This window comes from Sturnus vulgaris, chromosome 2, assembly GCF_052056855.1.
Source record: "Sturnus vulgaris isolate bStuVul1 chromosome 2, bStuVul1.hap1, whole genome shotgun sequence".
Classification (NCBI taxonomy): Eukaryota; Metazoa; Chordata; class Aves; order Passeriformes; family Sturnidae; genus Sturnus; species Sturnus vulgaris.
In genome coordinates, this window is record NC_142244.1 from 83,874,551 (window position 1) to 83,885,456 (window position 10,906).

At 35.7% G+C, this 10,906-nt stretch overlaps 1 long non-coding RNA gene across 1 annotated transcript; it reads left to right on the forward strand.

Annotated features, from left to right (window-relative positions):
* Positions 1-357: 357 nt before the first annotated feature.
* Positions 358-7,440, forward strand: LOC148224878 (uncharacterized). The gene is made up of 3 exons (XR_015801987.1): positions 358-2,047; positions 2,936-3,113; positions 6,290-7,440. It is a non-coding gene; the product is annotated as an uncharacterized LOC148224878 (long non-coding RNA).
* The last annotated feature ends 3,466 nt before the right edge of the window (positions 7,441-10,906 follow it).

A 10,906-nucleotide genomic window follows, 5' to 3' on the forward strand; every position in this document is an offset into this window, starting at 1 on the left:
GAGAAAGAAATTCTAAACATGATTCTCATATTACAGTTATCTTCTTCACTCAAATAATTGCATTTAGTTAAAGATGTAATTTAATCATTAAATAATTATATATAGAAAATCATAGGGATTCTTGAAAGTTCTGGTTTCCACAAAGGTACATCTACCTAACATTCTCTGTTTCCCAGCATCCTGTTGCTTGGACCATTTTGTGTAACTGTACCTCCAGGCTGCTATTCTTATAACTTCAGTTTCATTTTCTCCTTTTTAAATTAAGTCCTGGTCATGAAAGGTGCTCAGTACTTGTGGGGCAGTCACCTCTATTTCCATTTGAAATCAATGGGAAAGAATGATGCTCACCCTTTTGTGTTACTGATTCTTCCTGAGAGAGAGCAGTCAAGGGTTTGCAATATTGGTCTTTTAGATGATTGAATGTCAACCTCATCAAATTGAAATTCAGTTTCTTGACCTCTGGCTAATGTTGTTGACTTCATTTAACATTTCATCTTAAATTAAAAAAAAAATTAAAAAATTCAATGCTGTCTCCTTAGGGCTTCCTGTCAGCCAACCCAGAGTGAACTGAGGAATATGAATATATTTTGCTTTGTTTAAGCTATCTCAAAAAAACTTTCTTTTGGTGATCTTTTTCTAGAATAACCTAATCTTTCTTCAGCCTGCTATATTGCAAGTGTTAGAGTTCATTCCTATTTCTGACACAGACTCGAAGTGAGGAAATCCAGGAAGATATATTCCATCATTGATCCTGATACCAGACATCTTTTCACACTAGTAAGAGCTTGGAATGAGCCAGACAAAAAGTTAAAGTTTCTATCTCAAATTTGAAATAAAATTAATATAGCAATAATCAGAGGCAGTTTCAGGCATTCAGGACACAGAGAAGAAAGTAATTCCCACTGTTCCCATGATTAGAAGGATGTGTCACTGAGCACTGAGCACAGGATGCACTGCACTGCACTGACTTGACCTCTCTAGAAGTGAAATGAGTATGTTCCCTTCTGGTCAATGAAGAAGAAATGTGCATCTCTGGAGGACAACACTTGCTTTAAACACTTGTTCTGGACTACAAAGGAAGCCTAAAAACAGAGTTAGACTGGACACAGGGAATCATTCAGGTGCCTAAATGTAGATACACATAGTGCCAGTTTTGGTGCTCAAAGGAGTCACAGAGCTTTCAGAGATATTGCATCAGTTCTGCTGGAACTTTAAAAGGAGCAAAAATGTTATAGTGTGATAAAATGTTATAGTGTGATAAATTCCATCTAAATAAAAAGTCTAAAATTTCTGAGATGATCCCTACAAGGACAAGGATACAAAACTGCTGGAGTGGAAGATGATGCATGAACAAAGTGAACTATAATAAGACAGAAAAGGAAGACATCCTAGAGAACTTATCACTTAAGAATATTATTTGTAATACAGCACTGATATTGGTCAGAAAGACAATATGGCAGTTTATTTTAACAGACTAATATGAATTAGTCTGGGTTCAAAATTCAATATCCAGCTGAGACAACAAGTTGGGAAAATTATGAATAAAGCAACAGGAAAACTGGAAGAAAACTAAGACTAAAAGAAACCTTTCAAATGTAATTAAACAAAAGCAAAGATAAATCCTAGTGATGATTTACAGCTGCACAGCACATCAGTGGACAGGAAGGATTTGGGATGGGAGAAGAAAGTGATCACTAAATAGTACAATGTGCATTAGGACTATAACAAGTTCTCAGGTGGAGGAAACAACAGCCTGCAATTGATAGTAAAAAGGCATGTTCTGAAAGAAGGAAGAGTTTATGACCTCGTACTGGAATACTTAGCAGAAATTCAGTCAAAACTGATCTGACAACATCAAGAAAACACAAGCAAAATGATGGGACATTGAGGCATCTTTTAAAAGACTGTGAGACTGAAAACAGGTGGAATCTAACATATGAGAGGTCTGATTTTATTTTACTGATCTTTTCTGAGAGCAAAGACAAAAATTGGACAATGAAATGCATCCACATCAGTGGAAGAACAATGGCAACAGCAGATGGCAAAGGTAAGTTTGAAGGAGGATACGTAGAGAAGAGATTGGTGTCAGGGAAGTAAAGACTGTTCAAGACACTGTGTTAAATAGATAGGAATTGAAGATTAGAGAAGAATCACTTTAAAAATTAAAATAGCTGTTCTGGAACTGTGACAAAGTGATTGCAAAACTGATGCCAAACTGTGAAGGTTTCTTTCTTTTTTTATTTTTGGCAGGAGAATATGGTTGTTTGGCTGACTTCAAAGACAGCTGTACTGGCAACAACTAAATCGTTTCTGGGTCAGTCACATGGGTGTATGTAGCTTGTTTCAGCATGAGTGTTCTCCCAGTTCCCTGTTTCTCTCTCACAGGTTTTCCCCAGTGTCTACTCTTTGATTCAGATGGATATTAATAATAACATATTTAATGAAAACATCATGTAAATATTTTATGGAACCTCTGTAAATAATTTTTGCAGCTGAAATGAAGAACTTGTAATGGATATACTGTGTAAAAATTCCGATTTTTCTAAAAAATCATATGTTCTCTTAATTCCATTTAGCTGCAATGATGTTTAGTGAAGGAAACACATTGAAAATATGTTTTTAATGTTATGGGACTTTCTTATTGTGCTATATCAGCACACAAATGTACATCCAAAATTGTTTTGCTGAAGAGCATCGTGGAATCTGGAAATATGGGTAGCATTTCAGAGACAGAGGATGGTAAAGGGAGGTCTTAATGGTCAACGTGTTGCCCTCTGAAATGAATAATGTCTGTCATAATATTAGCCTACTTTTATGCAAAAGTCTATATAGTTTAATTGTCTGAATTGTACATGGCAAGGAAACAGAAAAAAGCTCTAGGGAAATGACTTGTGAACTACCTGATAATCCCTGCATATAATATCTGCCCGAGCAGGTAAGGAGCCAGGCAGAACCACATCCTGCAAATTCTATGGAGCTCAAGGGATACCACGTCCTTAATTCAACATTTGTGGATGAGGAGCAGTGACCCTACCACCCTACATTGAGTCAGAAGCTTCATTTTGTGGTTACAGGGCATGTGAAGAAGATCAGATATGATTCTAGAAGGATTAGTAAGTGTGCAGCTATTTTTAAAATGCTATTTCTAATCAAACATATATTTGTTTCCAAAAGGAATGAGGTTTGTTCAATTAGGGTGCCTCTCTTCCCAAGTTACTCTCCTTTTGCACCTATTAGGTGGTTTTCACTGGATTTAACATAATGACAGACCAAAACTTGTGTGGATTTTGTTGGGTATATGTGGGATGTTTGTTGAGGTTTTTTGTTAAAATTAATTTTTTGTGAAGATTTGGGAGTGATTAAGAAAAAGAGTTGCACATTTGGACAAGGGAAAAACAAATACTTTTATCATTGATGTAGGAACAAGAAACATAAGATGCAACACAATGTCAGGAACTGATATATCCACTGTTTCTGTTTCTATAACTAATATAACTGATATATTCACTGTTTCTAAATTTGAAATCATGGAGATTCGGTCTTATCAACATTATTTTTTTCCCCACTGAATGGGAAGATTTCTGCCCAAGTAAAAAGAAAAGTTCAGTTACTGTAAAAAACTCTACCACAAGGATCCATGTTTTCCTCATTTTGTAGTACAATATTGTACAGGGCTATGCTTTCTAAATTGACAATCCATGTGTTAATCATCACTATTTATATTCGTTTGTATAATGACTGTAAAAACCTCATTCTAGTCATTATTTCAAACCCTGTCTTCTGCTCCCAGACTTTTTCTCTTTATCATGCATGATTATAGGGTAGGGAACAATTTGTTAAAAAAGCTAAAAACTGAATGGAATTTGGATAAAGATATTTAGCTGCAAACATTAGTGACAAAAACTAATGTGTAGATCCATGGAAATCAAATCACCATGGAATTAAATTTCTACTTATTGGCTTTTCAAACAAAAAGGATGAACTTTGCTTTCAGTTTCAGACAGGAAAGAAATAGAGTTTTTGTTTTGTTTTATTTTGTTTTTTTTTAATAAAAAGCTTGAAGTTTGATCCAACTGACTTTAAAAGCTATTAGAAGCTGCCTAGTGCTCTACTAGATTTTGTGCTCAAATTAATGTTTAATGATTTGTCATACATATCAGTACCAAAAACATATTTTATGAACTCCAGTGCATGGATTTACATGTGACTTGCAATTTAGAATCATGTTGTGTCTAACTCAAAACAATTTTGTATTTGCTTTTGCTGATCATGCTTCCTTGCAAGAACTGCTGTCCTAACAGATAGGCAATGCTTCATGAGGATGATTTTAATTTTAAAATAATTATTTTTATCTTAGTAGCAGGTTTTTCATAGTATATGGCCCTAAGAAAGATTAGCAGGAAGAAGCCATAACTTCTATGAGGTTAATAAATATATCAGAAATGCTCAGTGTCCTCCCCTCTCAAAAACAACCCCAGAACAAAACCTCCCACTCCAGAGCTCTTGATATCTAAACACTTATTGTATTGATGCTATTTTTCATGCATGGCAAACTGGGTCATTTTGAACACAAAATCCAAAGTTTAAAATAATCATAATTACTTCAGTATTCATTCAGTGAACAAGTATGTTTGGAACAACAGATATTTGATAATGCTTGAACTGAAGGTGACCTGGCAGTGCCAATCTGCAGATAGTATTTAGTTATATAATTTAATGGCCTTCACATTTTTCTATCTAGGTGTCTGAGGCAGGTTTCCTCTTTCATACAAATCTTGTGGTAACCTTTGCTCCCCAATGGTTTAAATCACATTCTTAAGGGATTAAACTGTTATGACAAAAGAGGAATGTTTAGATATTCTGCTTTGCAGCTAAAAATTTGTCAGATTAGAAATTGTGTATTTTATAATCTCAAGATCAAAGAAGCTTTCCATCAAAGCTTTATGTCCGCTATAATATTTTCCCAACCTTTGTTGAACCTGAATTGTTTTGGATTATCTCACATTGGGTTCACTGAGTATGCCTAGCCAAATGTGGGAAAAAGCTTCCTGCCAAACATTTTAAACATTTCACATATGTAGGGCAGAGGCGGTAAGCCACAGGTATTAGTTTACTGCAGTGGAGGAGCTTGCTTTAACAGTCTTTTTAACTCTACTTTTATATGAAATGCTTTTTGAGATTAGTATGACAGATAAAACCCCACAGGGCAACCGTTTATCTTCCATTAGGAATACCATTCACTTTCTTTAACCTAGTGACCTAAGTGCTCCTGTAAAGAGTCTCTTTTATAGAGTTTTTACATCTCAATGGATTAAGTATCATTTCTCTGCTGAGGAGGAAAAAAAAAACAAAACACAGTTCAATGTCTTTAGAAGAATGATTTGCCAGAGGAGAATAGTTTTTGTCTTTATCCATTTTTAATTCCAGCAGTCATGTTCCCCATATAGTCACAAAACAGTGATCATTCAAAGCTCAAATTGTCAGTTCATTTAAAATCCACTCACCGAGCCCCTTTATTACATTTTCACTACATATCTGGCAAGGCAAATATCAAACCAAGAGGACAAAGAATTCAGCTGTTCTCTGTGCTGTGCACTACCTTGGTACTCCTTAAGGTTATTCAGCATAGTGAAAAATGCTTATTTACACTAAAATCTTTTTGTTCTGCCAAAAAACATAACATTTAGAGGTATATATGTATATATAAAACCCACACATAATCAAAGTAAATCTGAACAACTTCCATAAAGAAATAAACAAAGAAATTGCTTAGACATTTCCAAATGTAATTGGAATTCAACATTCGGGGTGAGGTTCATTCCCCAGGTTCCAATCAGTACCTGTTGGGAAAGGGAGATAGCTTTTTAATCAATATAATGAAAAATAATATGCCCAAACATACAAAAATGCTAAATATCTCTTTTGAATTTGCTCTGCTTAGTTTGTAAAAATTTAGCAGTGCTTTTAACGACCTGTTTGGTGCTCTCATCTCTGTTTGTTTTTAGAAATACCCGTCTATGATCGGAGATCTGGCACGTGCTCAGATGCTGTGCTACACCACATTTTAGGCTGAGGCTCAGAAACAATTTCTTTTTGGTGGCACTTGCTTGAAATAAACCTTTACTGTTACCTTGCATATATAGAATAGAAATTGTTGTCCCCTGATTTTTTTCTGCATTCTTCTTGTCTGACCACTACACTGTTGTAAATAGCTAGTCTCTGTTCTCTGCCATGCACTTACTTAATTTTCTTTTTTGAAGTCAGTAACCTGTTTTCTTGATTGATTTAGGTACTCTGCGTGTATCTGGAGGAGTTAAAAGTAATTTCGGATTCCCTGTTTCACCTGCACTATTTTAGGCCCTGATCTTTTCAATTGCAACATGAAATGGCCCAGTCACTTTACTGGAACTTTGAAAAGGAGGATTAACTCACAAACTGCAACTTGTATTATGGTTTCTGTCCATGCTCAAATTCTTTCACTTTAGTCAGTCTATAAAAAGCACTGGATGTGCCCCATATTGTAGTTTTAATTTTTAACTCTAATTTAATAGCATCAATATTGATGTGCTCAAAGCACCTTATAGGTAGGATTCTTTATAGGACTTTAGCTCTGAATTTCAATCTAAGTCTACTACTTATGGGCCACATGTAGTAAATATCAATCCTCAATATCTAGTGTTTATATTCTATTCTCCCGTGCTTATATAGTCAGGATGAGATGTAACAGCATCATCCTAGTGTGTGCCTTCACTTACTGGGCCTATTAATTATGAGCTACAATGTTAACATTAGCCAATTAGTTAATTTCGAAGTGCCAGAATCTTGTAATCTTGTGATATATAAAAAAATCTCTTGATCATGGTGTGGAAAAATATACTAAAAGGGTCTACTAATTTACTAATTAGTAGAAAAAATAAAATTTTCCAATAAAGGCAAATTATGCCAAAACAGTACCAAGGCAGTAAATACAATCTTCCCATGTTCATTTAACTGCAGAAGCTCTGAATCCACTTGTGGATCCATTCTTTGTGTTTCATTTTCTTCACATGTGATTTCCCTAAAATTAAAGGGGAAATTTTAGATTGAAGAAATTCAATGAGTTAATGTCTTATTGAAATTGTGATCTGGTAGATGGCTGCAAAAAGTGAAACCTCACTGACTGAAAAAAAAAATTTAGAGACGAAAACACAACTTATGCCTGCTGGGATACTTCATCAAACTCTTTTAAAAGACTGAGAAATGAGATTGTACTTGCCCATGGTCAAGGGATTTCTGAACTAGAATATTAAGCATTTGTTAGAATTAGGTTTCAAACAATGTTGGGCGTTTCATGCTTGAGTGACGAAAAGACAATTATTTCCCAGTGTCTTTGCTGCCTCTAGGCATGATTAAATAATGGAATTGTATTCTCAGAAAGATGTGGCTTATTGCTTTTAACAGCTTTTCAAGCTGAAGTCTTTATAAATAAAAAGAGCTATAATTTAAAAAAGATAAAAGCTGTGTGCCATTTCATCCCCTTGAAACAGGGAAGAGAAAGAATTGTGTGTAGTAATACCTATAACCTTTAGCATGTAGCTTTCTTGAGGTGGGTATTCTTGAGGGAAAGAAAATGTGATGCTCTCAGAGCCAGGGGCTCTGCTCATAGTTGCTTTGTTGTTTTATGCTTCTCACAGCAATGGATTATGCAAAAAACATGAGTGAATTTGTTGGGACTTGATGAATTTTGATGGTGATTTCACAGGTGCAGAATAAATTGGAAACCCATCCCTTTTCCCCACCATGCCCAGCTCCCAGAGCACCAGCAGTATCCTGTGTCTGGAACTGCTCACACTCAGGTCATTCTCAGGTGTCTTTTGTGGCCCAACAGTAAGCTGGGGTAAGTTGGCTCCTGTTGTCCAGCCTGTGGAAGAAGTATCTGCAGCCTTTCCTGTCCCCACAGTGCTGTCAGGCAGACTGTCAGGTGTCACACAAAATCTGCTGCATTGCATGTGCACTCAACCACAGCTGAGCCTGTCCACCAGAAATCAGCAGCTTTCAATCTATTCTATATAATGGAATTTCCATTTAACATTCCCAGTGAAAGTGGACTCTCATATGAAAAAACTTGTATAAATAAGACTGCTTCTTTTATCTTTTTTTTTTTATTATTATTATTATTATTTTTTAAAATTAATTTTAATTCTGTCCTTCAGAAAGAGATGCTGGGCAGCCTATTGCTTTAAATAATTTTGGGTATTGTTACCTGGTATTTTTAATGTGGACAGAAGGTAGGAATCTACCAAAAGGGAACGCTCTGCTCTTCTCCATGGCTGGTCATTAATGCATGTGCCTATCTCCTCTCTAGTGGCAGATCTAGCCTGTAAACCACCACATAATGAAACCTGTTAAGAAACCAGTTTTCTATGAGAATGGGTGTCTGCTATCTTCTCACCTCCTCAAGAGTATTTTAGATGTATCAGTTCCTTCTCTGAGCTACTGTGCATCTTCAGAGACTCTGGAGCCAGCCAAGATGGAGGGGAAAGAGCAGCTGAAAAAAAAAAAAAAAAAAAAAAAAAAAAAAAAGGCAGCAGAAAAGGCAGCAACGTTCTTGGTGCTCAGATGGATTTGTGTATAATATCAGGAAAATTAAAATGACTGATCTGTTCTGTTGCGTTATTGCACTGTTAGGACAGCCATGAACTATTATGGCTCCATTTGCATCATATCTAAAGATTCTGTATGGTTGTCTTGTTCTTAGGATTTTGAATCTCTTTCAACAGGCCACAAAACCCTCATAGACTACCAGTTTTCCTTTATAGTAAGAGAGGTTAAGCTTTGTGACAGCAGCTCAAAAAGCAATACTTGTGTGTCCACTCTCTGACACATCATTATTCTGTGATATGTATCAAAGCTCCCCTCTTTTTATCAGATTGCAGATTTTGTACAACTGCTTAAAGTAAATAAATAATCTAGACAATACTAAGTGCACATGCACTTGAAGCTATTCATTGTTTGGTCTCACATCAAGGAGAAAACATGTCAAAGGATTTGTCCAACCAGACTGAGGTGCCAAAATCCCTAGATCTAGCCTTGGCATATGGTATCAAGTTGCTTGCTGGTATCAAGCAGATGTACTGGATATGAAAAATCACAGCTGCCAGCTAGCTGATAGCTACCTAAGAATCAGTCAGTGCTAATTTGGTATTTCTGTGCTAGATAAGATCTATGTGGTGTGTCTGTGGGTAACTAAATCTCTGTTTACATTAGGTTGATAAGGATGGATACCGTACAGAGTGTCTTAGGAAAGATGTATCCATTTGTGACCTCAATCCACATGACAGCTAATTATTTAAAATGAACTCTGCATCAGAAAACTACATCTATAAAAGCAGGACTGAAGTGGCATCTTCCTCATGAGATCTCCGAGAGTACAAAAAAAGCAATTGTACTTGGAGCTTGAATCTTATTTTGATAAGGCCCTAGAGTCTGCTGTGGAGTGGAAATGATCTTTTAAGTGAGTTAAGTTGGTATGAGTAGCTGAACATTTTATTAAAATAGAAAATAGAGTCTATGGTGACTAGATACAGTAGAAACATCCATAGTGATATTTCCCTTAGCTATATTTTTCCTTAGTCTCTTCACTTTTCTCCTTCAATGAAATAGTTCAGGTATTAGCAACAGTGGAATTTTGTAACATTTATTATATTACAAAAAGTAGTGATTTGACTCTTTAAGTGATGCCAGTAAACATTTTTTCCATTGTGGTCAAACCCCTCTTTATTTTCGTACCTATGAATGGAATTAGCACTGTTTTGTCAGCAACCAAAAAAAAAAAAAAAAAAAGAAAAAAAAAAAAAGAAAAAAAGAGAGACAGAGAAAAGAAAGAGCTATCCACCTCCAAATATAACTACTTTGAGTGCAATAGGCCTGATAATTTCCTCAGTGCCTCCTATCTATTAATTTGCAACATTTCCGTTTTTCCCTTTCCTATATCTTACACTTTGAAAAAAAGCAACATTTCCCAGATGTCTTAAAAAAAGATGAAGATAGTCTATCAGATTCAGTCATCCTTTTTAAACTAGTGTTCTCTCTAATGTCTACATTAATTAAATAAATGCATTTTTAATTGAAACACATGAAGCTTTCAAGTCAAACTGAGTTCATGTCCTCAGGCACCCTATTAATGGAATTTTGGAGTGACAGTGCACACCAACCAGCTGGGTCAGGACCATGTTAATGCATCATCAAAGTTTTTTCTCTGATGGCACAAGTCATTGCAGATCCATTCTAAAAGGGGAAGTCTATGTCTTCACAATTCTTGCAGAAACAGCATCTCTTGAGGTCTCAACAGATTCCACATGCAGTTTAAAAGATAATTGAACTAGGTTTTTCCATTTAAAATATTTTATTTTACAGGCTGTCAGGTTTCAGCAGCAGCTAATGATGTTCATCTACAGGTTTTGTCTTCGCTTTCAAGGACAGAGGAATCATTTATTCTTTTACTCCAAAAGACCTATGCAGAAATGTATTATGTACATAAAACAATAAACAGTTCTGAGATTCATTGATGTTATTCTCAGAGGACCAAAGCATTTTGTTTCTTTGTAAAAGAGAATATGAAGAAAGCATCACAAGTAAACCTGAATAGATACACATTACAATAGGTTATCCTTATGCAAATACAAAGCACAGTCACCATCAGCAATGTCTATACCAAAAAGAAAAAATATAGCAAAAGGGTGGTTAATTCCCTTGCATTGTTGACTAACGGAGCTTTCCAAGTTATGCACATGCTGCAGCTGCACATCCTTTGTGTTCTGCATTGGCCGGGGTTGCTGGAGCCTGCTCTGTACCTTGTCTGCATGAGACTTCCAGGAGCTCCCAGGGGGACTTAGATATCAGTGCAGGCTGGATTCCTAAGACTTAT